A 13,186-nucleotide genomic window follows, 5' to 3' on the forward strand; every position below is an offset into this window, starting at 1 on the left:
CAGCAATTACAGCCCACCAGATTACGGGGTGGGAGAGTCCCGGGGTGGCAGGCGGGCACGGATGCAATACCACACTCCCGGGAAGCCGCCCTCTCCTACTGCCGAGACGCGGCAGCCGGGGCCCAGGGGGTGGCCTGTCCCCCAGCCCGAGCTGCGCCAAGCGCCCACCCCACCGGCTCCTTCGGGAACGGCCAGTTGAGCCTGGACTGCCACAGCCTGTCCCCGCCCTGGACCCAGGCAGCCCTGGGCGGGGCAGACGTGGGGACAGGCCCAGAGGTCAGTGCCCTACTCGGCATCACCCAGATGGAGAGCAGGGGAGCTGGGTGGGCCTCCAGAGGCCCCCGGGCAGAGCCAGCCCTGCGGTGAGGACCTGCCCTGCTCTCCCGGCTGCCTCGGGTGCAAGGCTGGCCCCCTGCCCAGGCCCCAGCACGGCCTCTGGAGGTGCCACGTTTGGTGCCCTCGTGGAACTCGCCGCCCTCTGATGACTTATTCACCTGCTTGGTTGCCAACCACCCACGTCTCCCACCTAAAGCCCCCACGGTGGGAACCTGGATGCACGGCTCGCGACCGCCGCTCGTCCAGCCCGCCAAGGCTCCCTCCGCACGCGCTGGCTGGTCTCAAGCTTTGGAACCACCCCACGGAGCTTCACCACGTGCACCCCCACCTCACCGACAGGGAGATGGGCTCCACAGTCACGAGCGGAGCGCCTGGAGATACACTCATGTTCTGACGTGTGCGCACACACACGTGCACACACTCTTCCGCACACATTCACACACACGCCAGGGCCAGAGACCACCCGGAGGAGAAGCACCTTCGACCCCCAAAACGGATCATGAGAACACTGCTGGCTGACGCGGCTTTCCAATGGCTCCCACACACTGCAGGCTGCCCAGACAGAGGAGGAGACTCTGGGGAGCAGAGGATGACGGGGCCCTGGCCTGCGGGCTCAGGTCGGGGAGGAGCCCAGGGCGGCAGCTCTGAGCTGCTGGCCGGCGGGCACTGTCCCGAGTGGGGGGGTGTTTCCAGGAGGCTCCAGCTCTGCCCACCCCGCGCTACATGTATTATTAACTCCTGGTGGTGGGCTCGCAGAAAACGAATGCCCTGGAAGGCGAGCTCCCTCTCAGAGAGGGAGCTTCCAGAGCTCATCTTTTATTGACTGAGTCGTTCGCGAGTCAATCTGTCTGCTTTGGGCGAGACGAGAGTTTAAATCTTCTGTCTCTTCCTCCTTTGCAGGCAAGGTGGTCTATTAAACCTGCTGACGTCTGCAACGAGGCCTCACAGCTGAACTGCAGGGACCTCCTCAGATGGCACGGGAGCAGAAAGAGGGCCTTGGAACCAGCTTGGCTACAGGCTCGGGAAGCAGCGGATGGGGCAGGGGCAGCCCGCGGGGTCTGCGGAGCCAGGCCTGGGGAGCACCTCCGGGAAGATGGGGTCCAGCCTGCGGGTGGACGCACGGAGAGCGTCCCGGCTCCACCTGTGAGGAGGAGCGAGCCCGAAGCACAGGCCCGCTCGGGCGGGGAAGGAGGCGGCGCGGGCAGCCCTGCAGCCCCTTGGCCTGGACGGCCCTGGTGTCCCGACACATGGGGCCCCGGTCAAAGGTCACAACCGCCCAGCACGGCAGGCAGTGCCGCCTCAGGGACAGCCTCTGCCCAGGGAGGGGGCGGAGGCTCAGAGGGGCCAAGGGACTCGCCCAAGGACACACAGCAGTCGGTGGCCGTCAGGACCAGAATCTAGGCCGCATGGACTCTGCTCCTGGCGCAGGGAGTGGGGCTTGGGCTGACCACCAACAAGTGACAGCCCGTGGCCCCCCGCAGAGTCCAGACATGACGGCCCGTGGCCCCCCGCAGAGTCCAGACGTGACGGCCCATGGCCCCCCTCCCCCACAGGGTCCAGAAGATGCCACTGATGCCCCCCTGACCACGGGAAAGCCTTCTGCCCCCACCTCCGCCCAGCCCCCACCTCTCGAGAGGCCCCAGAACACGAAGAGCTGCAGAGCCAGTACCACAGGATCCGGCCCAGCGAGGGGCGGGGACGGAGGTCCTCCGGGGGCCCCCAAGGTGGTAGAGCTTTTGGAGCCCCCCCGTGGGCCCCCCAGCAGCGGCAGGAGAGCACCCTCCTCGGAGCCCCCAGAGGAACGCGGCCCTGGTGGCTGCAGCTCAGCGAGGCCCCGGGGCCCAGCTGTGAGGCCACAGGGCACTGAGCCGGGAGGACGGGTACGTGGGCGATGTGGGGAAAGAACGGGAGGGGCGCAGCCGCCCGGGGAGGCCCTCTGGCTGTTTCTTAGACATAAACGAACCACAGAGCCTGACAACCCCATTCCCGCCGAGGGGAACACAAACCTTTGTCCACACACAGGCTCGGACTCAGATGTTTGCCAGGGTGTGCAAACAGCTCGTGGGAGCCAGCTGACGGGGGACCCGCCACGGAGCACGTGCAGAGGGGGGTCACCCGAGACACAGCAATGAGATGCCCAGGGGCTGGGGGACCCCCTTCCCGCGAGGGGTCCAGAGAGGACCCACCGACAGAGCCAGAGGCCGAGGGGGCTGTGGGGGGAGCGGACACTGACTGCAAATGGGAGAGAGACCCTTTGGGGGCCCTAACGCCCCGGAGTCAGATTGTCGGGCCGGCTGCACAGCACCCGGCGTTTGCGAAACGCCTGCTCCCGTGGAGCAGGAGACAACTGGGCGTCTAGCTCGCTGTGCTCCCTGAAGACCATCAGAAGAGCGCTAGGTTCATAGCAAAACTAAATGCAGGAGACAAAGATCGCCTCAAAACCAAGCCACCCTCCCCAGCATCCACACGCCCACCAGAGGGGAGCCTGCCCAAAGCGCCACGGGCCCCAAGGTCCACCGCTGCCGTGCTGCTCATTTGGGGGCCGTGCCGCCTGTGGGTCTGCCAAAACGTGTAACGACGATCATTCAGCCTCCCAGCGGCACAGGGGACAGCTTCCTCGCCCTGAAGGTTCCCTGGGCTTCACTCCGCCCCCCAACGGCCCCCGACACCCCTCGTCCTCCCGTCTCCACCGCTCCGCCCTCTCCAGACGGTCGTGCCATCAGGGGTCACGCGGTCCGTGTTCTTTTCAGACCGGCTCCTTTCACTCAGTCACGGACAGGGACGTTTCCTCCGTGTCTTTTTCATGACTCGACGGCTCATTTGTTCTTGGTGCTGAATGATATTCCATCCTCTGGATGGAGCGCGGTTTCTTCACCTGTTCACCTCCCGAAGGCCTTCTCGCTTGCCTGCAGGTTGTGGCAGCTGCAGCTTTTCGTGTGGACATACATGTGTCCCGCTCCTTCGGGTAGATGCTGAGGGGTGTGACTGCTGGATCATATGGTCGCCTTGTAAGAAAACACCAAACCGGCTTCCAGAGTGGCTGCGCCATCCTGTGCGGTCAGAGTCCCTGCCGCTTTGCTCCTTCCTAGCAGTCGGTGACGGCAACGAGGGGCCTGGATCGTTCTCACAGGTTTGGGGACTCGCACTGTAGCCTGGGGAGGTCAGTTCTGAGCCCGCTAATCCTGCAATGCCCAGGAGACAGCTCGTGGAGGAGTCCCGTCAAGAGCCGGGAGAGGGGGGCGTGGGGACCCCACAGATGCTGCAGACACACGCCCTGCGGGGCTGCTCCTGCCCAGACCACCTGATTGCCCAGGAACTTCCCCACCTGCCCATTTTCTGAGCAGGCTGCCTCGCCTGGCCGTTGGCTGTTTCCAACGTGGTGGAGAATAGGGCTGGGTGGGGGTGCTGGGCTGGTGACGATGCTGGGGTCTGGCCCCTCGACTGCGTCAGGTCTGCCTGCGGCCCGGGACGCAGCAGGGCCACCAGGGAGTTGCTCACGGGCAGCAGAAGGCAGAGGGGCCCACAGCCGCCGCGGCGGGGGCTGGCACGCCCCTTCCTTGGTCTGTCTGCCTGCAAACCCGGAGATTAAATTACACGACTCCCTTACAACTCCAATTAAACACCTAATTGATGGTGTTGCCCTTTATTACCTGACACCAAGAGCAAACAAACAGTGCAGAGGGAGCAGCCTGGGACACACGGCGATTAAAGTGCCACCCGTTTCCGCACAGAGCCTGCCTGGCAGCGGCTGACGAGGGCAGCTCTCTGCACGCCCCCGCCAGCTGCGCCTGGGCTCAGGGGCTCTGCTGGCGTCCAGGCTCCTGCAGGGGTCGTCCTGGGCTCTGGAGAAGCCGTGCTGGAGGTGCTGACCACCGCCCAGCAGCTTTAGGCAGGAGCCGGGCAGCAGTGCCCACCCTCAGGCCCACGTGGCCCTGCCTGACCCCGTCTGCAAGCACGGTGACCTCCCCATGCCTCCAGGCCCCTGGCTCGTGGGCCTGTGTCCCTGAGAAGGCGCGTGCCCTGCCAGGAGGTGGAGGGGCGTGAACCCAAACCCCTCGCCCTCCCCCTCCACTCCCACCCTCGGCTTCCGGCTCTTCTCTGGGGCTCAGGTCCTGCCTCCAACGTAGACGCCTTATCAGAACCATAGGTCACCTTCTGTGAATGTCGGGGGAGCCACCAACTGTTTGTTTTTCCAGCAGAGGTGACCCCGGGAGAACCCCGAGAATGGGAGGAGAAGCGGGCAGGCTTGGGGCCTGGGGCTGGGGGCGTACGGGGACGCACGGGCCCCCGACGGAGGAAGGCAGCCTGGACCCACGTTTCCGGACACGGCCCAGCAGCAGACGGCGGCCGGGAGCGGGGCGGGGGGTAGAGGTACGCATCCTGGGACCGGCGCCTGCACAGGGGCTCCAAGCACCCGGGGTGCCCTGGCCCGGCCCCTCTCAGTCCCACAGGCCTGGCACTCCCCCACCCGTCCAGAGATACAGGACGCAACGAAGCTGGAAACTCGCCTACCAAAGTAATTTGTATCTTTAAAGCAGTGTCAATAAAACCCAAAACCTCAATGGCTTTTTCTTGAACTTGACAAAACATTTCTGAAATCCATTTAGAATAATAAACAAGCTAAGGAACTCTAAACGAACGGAAAGGAAAGGGAGAAGCCATGCTCTACGCCAGATATGCAAACGCATTTTCAGTTCTAACCACTGAAGACGTGGAACAGGAAAATGAAATAAATGCCCAGAAGCCACGGAATAAAGACAAGGAAAAATAAAGGCACATTATAAACCTACAGGGCAAGGAGCAGACAGCACCAGGGCAGCCGTCTGTGATCAGGAAAGACATCAGGCGAGACCTCCCTCTTGTGCCACATCCTGAAATACGTTCCAAGCAGATTAGATCTTTAAATATAAAATAAAGCCAGAAAGTCACAGAAGAAAATACAATTTGGCAAATCAATAAAGAACTTTCTAAGCTTAAATGGAATAGATAGATGAAACTCCAAAAGAAGTTAACACTTTCTATACAAAATAATCATAAAGAAAAACAAGAAGTTAAACTTCTGTACAAACTGAGCAGAAGAGATAAAGGAGCTCTGGTCGTGATGAGACCGTTCGGAAAAGAAGAAGTAAAAAATGCTTTCTTATTAGTAATCAAGTGAGATGCCATTTCTGTTAAAGTCTTAAGTATGCAGTAAGGCCAACCAGACTCTGGGTGTACATCTGCAGGGTCTAGGCAGGCCCATCACCGGGGCCCCGGCCCAGCACTGCGTCCGTGGCCTGTCTGTGACTTGATCCACCACAGGGCCTCGCGCCCTGCAGACCTCGAGGCCACTCCCGCGCGCGGCCTCTCCGATTCTTTACGGAGCCCCAGACCCTGGTCGCTGGCTGTCTCCACACTGAGCGGCAGGGTGGCGGCTGCACCCGGGGGTCTGTGCGCTCACGGTTCAAGGTCGTCGGCGTGGTTATTAACGGCTCTGGTGACCATGAGTTATCCTCACTGGATTTGGGGAACAGGTTCACAAGTTCCAGGTCTGGGAGAGATGAAGGAAGGAAACTCACCGGCCCTTCACGAAGGCGCCGACCTACAAGGAGGGAACGGCCGACCGCCAGCCAGGAGAAGCACCCGCACAGGCAGACGGGGGAAGAAGCCACCGAGGCAGAGCTGACCCTCCAGCGGGCGGTAACCGCGGCTCTGGACCAGCCTGGGCCGCAGGGACAGCTTCCTGACAGGGAGGCTCTCACCCCTGAACGCAGCCTGCCTCTCCCTTTATTAGACGTCCTCTGACTCCCTGCTGAACGCACGGTCGTTTTCAGCACACGGACCTTTTATGCGCTTTGTCAGAATTGTACTCAGGAATTTCATTTTGGGAGTGAGCAGGGATGGTATAATGTCGTACATTTCAGCTTCCCTAACTGCTCACAGATGTCATATTCGTATTATACACACGTATCGTGTGAAGTGAATTCAGCAAGGTTGCAGGATATAATGGGATTCCCAGGTGGTGCTAATGGTCAACAACCTGCCTGCCAACGTAGCAGACGAAAGAGACGTGGGTTTGGTTTCGACCCCGGGATCGGGAAGATGCCCTGGAGGAGGGCATGGCAACCTCCTCCAGCGTTCTTGCCTGGAGAAGCCCACGGACAGAGGAGCCTGGCGGGCTCCAGTCCATGGGGTCACAAAGAGTGGGACACGACGGAGCGACTGAGCGTGCGCAGGAGGTAAGAGCAGCACACGGAAGTCAGCGCTGAGCTCACTGCAGTCTTGTTTGTTTTAAACTTCTTGGGATCGTCTGTGTAGACGAACACGTCATCTGCAAAGAGGAAAAGTCGCGGGTGCCTTTCCCTCCCTTTCCTTACTGCTCTGCTGGATCAGACGACAACAGAACAGAAGTTCAGACCAAGGTGAGCAGAGACACCAGAACCACCGACGACACAGCAAGCTGAAGTCAGCAACGTGCAGAAAGGAAAATATACCACAGACGAGGGCGGTTTACACCAGGAATGCAAGGCTGGTTCAACATAGCAGTAAAAACTTTTCACAATAACCCACCACACTGACAGTGTAAGGAAGAAAAACCAGAGGAGCCTATAAGTGCTACAGAAAAGCATTTCAAAAAACTCAACACCTAACATGACAAACGCTCCTGGCAGACTCAGACTAGACGGGAATGAGCAAGGGCATCTGCCAAGAGCCCAGAGCTGACGGCGCACCCCTGGACCAGGAGCAGGGCCAGTGCCCACTGACCACCACGGCCTGGCACAGTCCTCAACTCCCAGCCGCGCAGCAACAGGCAGAGAACGTGCGACGCGAGGCGGCAGGTCTCCGGGGACAAATGCAACAGGCCCTGCTCACAGACGACACCACTGCAAAGAATAAAAACCAAAATCCTCCCAGCGCTGACTGACCTTAGCGAGGTCACAGGCGGCAAGCCCAACACCAAAACCAGCCATACGTCTATGGTGTTGTTTATCGCTAAGGCACGTCCCACTCTTTGTGACCCCATGGACGGCAGTCTGCCAGGCTCCTCTGTCCATGGGATTTCCCGGGCAAGAATACTAGAGTGGGTTGCCATTTCCTTCTCCACACACACGCACAGAACCATGGAAACGACAAAGAAAAACACGCACTGAGGATAACTAAAAATTAACAAAAATGAAAGACACACAAGTCTATTTCTAACAAAACATGTAATTGGCATGTGTGCTGAAAACCACAAGCTGCTGATGAAGGAACGCGAAGAAAGCCTGAGTCAACAGAGATGCTGGCTCTGGACTGGGGAGACGCGTCACGCCAACAATACGGATTCTCCTCAAACTGATCTACAGATTCAATGGATTCCCCGTGTAAAGTTCACCAGGACTTCTGCAGATACAGATGTGCTGAACCTAAAGCTAAACAGAAAGGCAACGGAAACAGGGTTGCCAGACGATGTTGAAAAAAGAGCGTAAAGTGGGAGGGATTATGCTGCTGACCTTGACTTGCCGTCCAGCTACCAAGACTCTGCGGGGACGCTCAGAACAGCAAGCAGGAGGGCCGGGAGGAGACAGGCCCACGGCATCAGTCAGCTGACACGACAAACGTACAGAGGTGACTGATGGAGGCATGACACCATTTCAACACATGATGCTGGAGTAACCGGACATTTACAGGAGAAAGTCCGCCAGACAAAAAAAAAGCACTTCTACCTGAATCTCACGTTACAGGAACAATTAACAAAATGGGTCACAGATTTCCATCCAGAACTAAAAGACTTACGAGATAAAACATGAGGAAAAAGGGTCTTGACCTTGGGTTTGCCAAAGTTCCTAGATCTGACTCCTAAAAGAGAACTGATCACTAGAGCACATCCAAGTTATAGATGTTTGCTCTGAGAAAGACTCTGCTAGGAAACACAACCCCCAAACTAGAGGCAAAGACAAAAGATGGACAGAAGCTTGAGCCTCCACCCACCCAAGGGGACACAGGAAGGGCTACCGTGAAACAGATGATGCTCAACGTCTTTACACGTCAGGGAAACGCCAGTTACCCCACGGGGTGCCTACACTGCGCACACCTGGGAAGGACTGAAGGGCCCAGAGCTGGCGGGACGGAGAGCCATGGAGCCCCCGAGAGGCCAGCGGGGCTGCGGAACCACAGCCTCAGGGTTCACCGTGCACCAACCACGGGACCCAGTGATCCAACTCCGGCGTCACAGGAAGGAACGCCAACAATGCTCACAGGAACGGGTGCGGTTTCCTCCTGCCCTCACTTTCCAGGTCTGGTAACGGTCTGGCTGCGTCTGAGCCACCCTCTGTGGGCCCAGGTTCCACGTCAGCTCCGCCTGAAGGCACCGCGGTGCTTCTCAGACCCACCCAGGCGCTGCTCGGGCATTCAGAGACCCCAGCAGGCCTCCCTCTCGCCTGCTGCCATGCTGGGAGGTGAGGATGCCAGTGAGAAGGGCAACGCGGTTCCACTGGGGCGGGGTGGGGAGAGGTGAATGAGGGAGGGACTCTTGCCTCAGCTTCCAGCTTCCCTGCCGTCTCCGCCTGTTCAGAGGCCCTCCAGCTGAGAACAACCGGCAGGGAAAGTGCAGGCAGGGCTCTTCCTGCTGCCGGCTGGGGGCTCGCCTGCTCCCCAAAGGCTCTAGGTGCTCAGAGGCCAGCTCCCATTGAGCACGGCTCTCTGACCCGGGTTACACTCACCTCTAAGCCTCGGGCAGCCAGACCTGCGGCCACAGGTGGCCCTGAGTCCATCACCTCGTGCCAGGCGCCGAGCCACGTGGAGCCTCAGTGTCCTCACGGGCGACCCGCGGCTGCCCGGACTCTCTGCCTGCCACTGGGACTTCCCGGCATGGGGGCCCTGTGCCTCCCCCCACCCCCCGGCAGCCCTGTTGTCCCCCTGCGGGGCGGGCGCCGGCTGAAGTGGGAAAGGGGGTGAGCCTCGGGCTGCAGAGAGAGGCACGACAAGACAGAGCGGACGCCCGTGGCCGCCTCCCCGTGGGGGCCTCTTCCCCGGGCAGAGCGAGCAGCGCTCCAGGCAGGGGCCTAGCACAGCCCCCTCCAGGGACCCCTTGGGAGGCACAGTCAAGCAGGGACAAATCTCATCACCTGCTGTGTGCCGCTCTGACAAGATTAGGTATTTTAACATTAATGCGTTACCTAATTAAGCCCCAATTAGTAATCTCTCTGGCCCCGGCTGGGTGGGTGGGGAGCCAGGCGAGGAGCTGAGCCAGCTCGGGCGGGGGCAGGGGTGGGGAGACGGGGTTCAGGGCCATGCTCCTGGCAGGGGCTGTCCTAAGGCCGAGGTCCAGGAACACCTGGCTACAGGCTCCTGCACCCGAGGTGGTGCAGTCACCTGTGGCGGGCGGCTGCCCCGCAGCGTCCCTCCCCGCCCCCAAGCGGCTCCTGGCACTAGGACATCGAGGCTGGACACCTCCAGGGAGCCGGGGCACCTCCACTGCTGGGCCGCCTCCATCCTGGCCACCAGGCCTCACCATGGAGACCACGCCTGCCTACACGACCCCCAGGGCATCTGCAGGCCGAGCGCCAAGGCCACCCCGTGTACACAGATGAGCCCATCCGGGGTGCAGGGCTGGCCCACAAGCCACAGGGGAAGGCGGGGCGGGCCCTTCTCTCCACGACAAGACTCTGGAGGTTAGGGCGTCCGCGTGCTGAGATTCCTATGGTTGGAGGGAGGTCACAGGTCAGAGCCCGGCTGCCTGGTCCCGTTGCCGGAGTCCTGGGCGCTGAGGCAGACTCAGACAGCCCAGGAGGGCCTTTGCTGAGCTGTGACTGCTGACCATGCGAAGCCTGGCCAGACAGAAATGCACCAACAGAGGCCGGTCCCTAACACCACGCTCCGTGCACACGCCGGCCACCCATTCAGCTACTCAGTGTCCCCGCCACCTGTCCTCTGGGAGCTTAGACGCCACCTACGAGGCGCCGGGCATTCTCACGGCTCCCGGGGACCTGGAGCAGCGCCCGCAGTCCCAGCGCCAGAGTTGCCTCTGAGAAGGGAAGTCTTGTGATCTTTGGTCTTTGACCCACTTTTCCAGTGTATGGGGGTGCTTTCTGCCCAGCACCGCCTGTAAAGGCACTCCCTCCATGCTGTGAAAGGTCCTGAGATAGCACGTGTGTGGCCTGTCCTCCTGGCCTCCGCGGAGCAGCTAGGACCCAGAGAGTGGACTTCACGGGCTGCGGGCTCCTTCACTTGCCTCACCTTTTCCTCTTGTTTTCCATCTCACTGTCTTGTTCCTCTGCTTTTCAGATTAAGTTTCTGAGTTTTATCTTAAAAATCCACTATTCAGATCATCATTTAACTCTTTTATATTCTTAACTTCCAGAAGTTCCTTGTTTTTCATTTTGGGAAACTCTGAGGTCTCCTGTCCGCATGTTGCTGTTGAAAGTCCCGCCTTGTCTCCGAGGACATGCTTTCCAGAGGCCTCCATCCCTCTGACGGCCTGTGTCCTCCAGGTGCGCTTTCCCACTTGCTGGCTCTGCACCCCCGCACGTGTCAGCCGACCCCGGTCACAGCCAGCACTGGGCTCTCCCAGCCGGTCAGCTCAGCTCAAGGGCCGCTGGGCGGTAACCGACCGCCTGAAGGGGTCTCCAGGCTCAGCGCCTTCATGTCTCCTTGGGCTGGTCAGGCTCCAGGGGGTGAAAGGGGTGGGGGTCAGGCCCCTGGGATTCTGACCCAGCAGGTCTGACATGGAGCCTAAGGACCCGCATCTCCACACGCGCCTGGGGAAGCGCTATGATCTGACTTCGCTGGGAGAGAGGCTGCAGCCCGCAGACAGAGCCGGGTGGAGGCCTGGGGTCAGCAGGCCTCTCGGTTACACCTCGGGCGAGCATCCTTCCTGCTCCTGAGCTTGGCGGTCACGCCCCCTTCCCCCAGCACCAATTCCCAGCCTTTGGGGAGGATCGTGGCATCATTCAGCCTAGTTCCTGCCACGACCACAGCTGCCTGGAGTCCTGCTTTCTAAGTCACTCACCATTAAACCACCCTCCCACCGGTGTCCCAACTGCAAAGATCTGCCGTGGTCCTGCTCTCCGTGGGGCCTCAGGGAGCACGGCAGAGCAGGGGCCCAGGTTCAACCGGCCGCCTACCCGGACGCCCACAGTGCCCTTGGGCGCGTCGGGGTGCCTCAGGAGGCTCCGAGCAGCTGCGTCCCCACAGCTGAGCACGCGGCCCGCTGCTCGGAAGGAGTGACAGACTTAAGGAGTAAACGGTCTGTTGTGTCATATGGTGTGAATGCTTGTGCAGAATGAAGAGCCACCTTGAGCGCCCGAGTCTGCATTTCCAGCTCCTGAACTCGTCAAGGACACAGGCGACTTGTGAAGGGGGGCTGGAGGAGCCCGGGGAAAGAACTGGGACGCGGGCCCTGAGGCCACGCTCAGTTGCCTGCCTGCGGAGGACCCTGTGGGGGCCTTGCCCGGCTCTCGGGGCCGTGAAGCCCACCCCCGAGCCGCAGGGAACCCCTCTCACGGCAGTCTTGGCAGCTGAGCTGCGGTTTGGCCCCAGAACCACCTGGGCGGCACTGGGGCAGCCAACGCCATTCTCCTGAAGACAAGACGGGAGAGGCGGGGGGGCAAGAAAGGCGTCCACAGGTCTGCAGGAGGGTGTGCGCCTCACACGACACCCACGGTCGCCGTCCGCCAGCCCAACACTCGGTCGCGGGAAAGCGGCTGGAGGACGGGTGCGGCCTGTGGAGCCAGGGGTTCAGGGGGAGCCGGCAGACCCGCACTTCGGGGCCCCCCCTGAACCCGGCTGCCCACGGACCCCCACCTCACAGAGGACCCTGGGCCGACAGGCGTGGGACCAAGACCGCTTGGGACGCCCTGGGGACGGGGAGCAGGCAGAGCGCGGCCCCGCAGGATGGCCGGGCTCGCTCCGGTCAAGGCCGCGGCTGACCAAGGCCTCAACCCCCAGCACCCGCGGGCCGGTGCTGGGCCTGGCCTCCCGCCTCCACGGGCTCGTGGGACGGTGACTGCTGACCAGGCGCCTCGAGAAAGGCTGGCTCCATGCCAAGGTCGACAGTGGGAGCTCACGGGCTGGAGGGGCTGCGTCCACGACCCCGGGGACAGGGCGACGGCAGAGCCCGGCTCCAGATGGCACAACGCCTGCGCTCCCTCTCCAAGCCTGACACGACAGACACGGGCGGAAGAAGCAGAAAGGGCTTCCCGGGGGAAAAGCTGCTTGGAAACGCAGGCAACGAATGTCAGGGAAACAGCAGCCGTGTCCTCCCGACGCGGACGCCCCGCAGACATCGCGGGGGTGGGAGGTGAGCAGAGCCAGCAGCAGACACAGGAGTGGGGGCCGTGCTTCAGTGGGGCTGCGGAGTCCCCCCCCCCAGCCACTCGAGGCCCAGGGCAGGCAGCTGCGCCTGGCACCTTCTGACAAAGGGGAGAGGCCGCAGGCACCCCCCTCCCAGCCCTCAGGCTTCCCCTGGGGCCGGACTGGGTGACCCCTGAGAAAATGGAGCCCCCCAGACAGTCCTCTCCTTGCTTGGCGGTGATGGACCTGCTGTCTGCCTGAGAGCCGGCCTTGGGGACCTCGGCGGGCAGCAGGCAGGCTCACGCTCACTGTGCTGCCTGGAGACAGAGATAAAGCTGCAAGGTCAGACAGAGACTGCGGCCCCGAGTTGGAGCTGCCGAGCGGGTGAGACCCTCGTGGTGGAAGAGGCAGCTCCAACCCCCACCCCCCTGCCTGTCACAGGCCCCTGCAAGGGGCTCGCTGGGTCCGGAAATGTACTTAGACTGTGAAAGATGGCCCCTGCTTCCCAGAGCACTGGTGTCCATGTGATTAATGGACACACATGAGCTGATAAATGGTATTAACTTGTTCCCGGGTCAGAGAGATTCCACCTCGGGTC

The 13,186-nt window shown here is 61.3% G+C and overlaps 1 protein-coding gene and 1 long non-coding RNA gene across 26 annotated transcripts in view; one reads left to right on the top strand and one right to left on the bottom strand.

Moving 5' to 3' along the window:
* The window catches only part of MAD1L1 (mitotic arrest deficient 1 like 1), a 283,031-nt gene that overhangs the window by 82,785 nt on the left and 187,060 nt on the right, over window positions 1–13,186 (bottom strand). The gene's annotated exons all lie outside the window — the stretch shown is intronic.
* Window positions 8,583–13,155, top strand: LOC145531084 (uncharacterized). The gene is made up of 2 exons (XR_014072155.1): window positions 8,583–8,753; window positions 10,658–13,155. It is a non-coding gene; the product is annotated as an uncharacterized LOC145531084 (long non-coding RNA).

The sequence above is a fragment of the Giraffa tippelskirchi genome, chromosome 13 (genome assembly GCF_054371585.1).
Source record: "Giraffa tippelskirchi isolate mGirTip1 chromosome 13, T2T-mGirTip1v1.2.pri, whole genome shotgun sequence".
Lineage (NCBI taxonomy): Eukaryota > Metazoa > Chordata > Mammalia > Artiodactyla > Giraffidae > Giraffa > Giraffa tippelskirchi.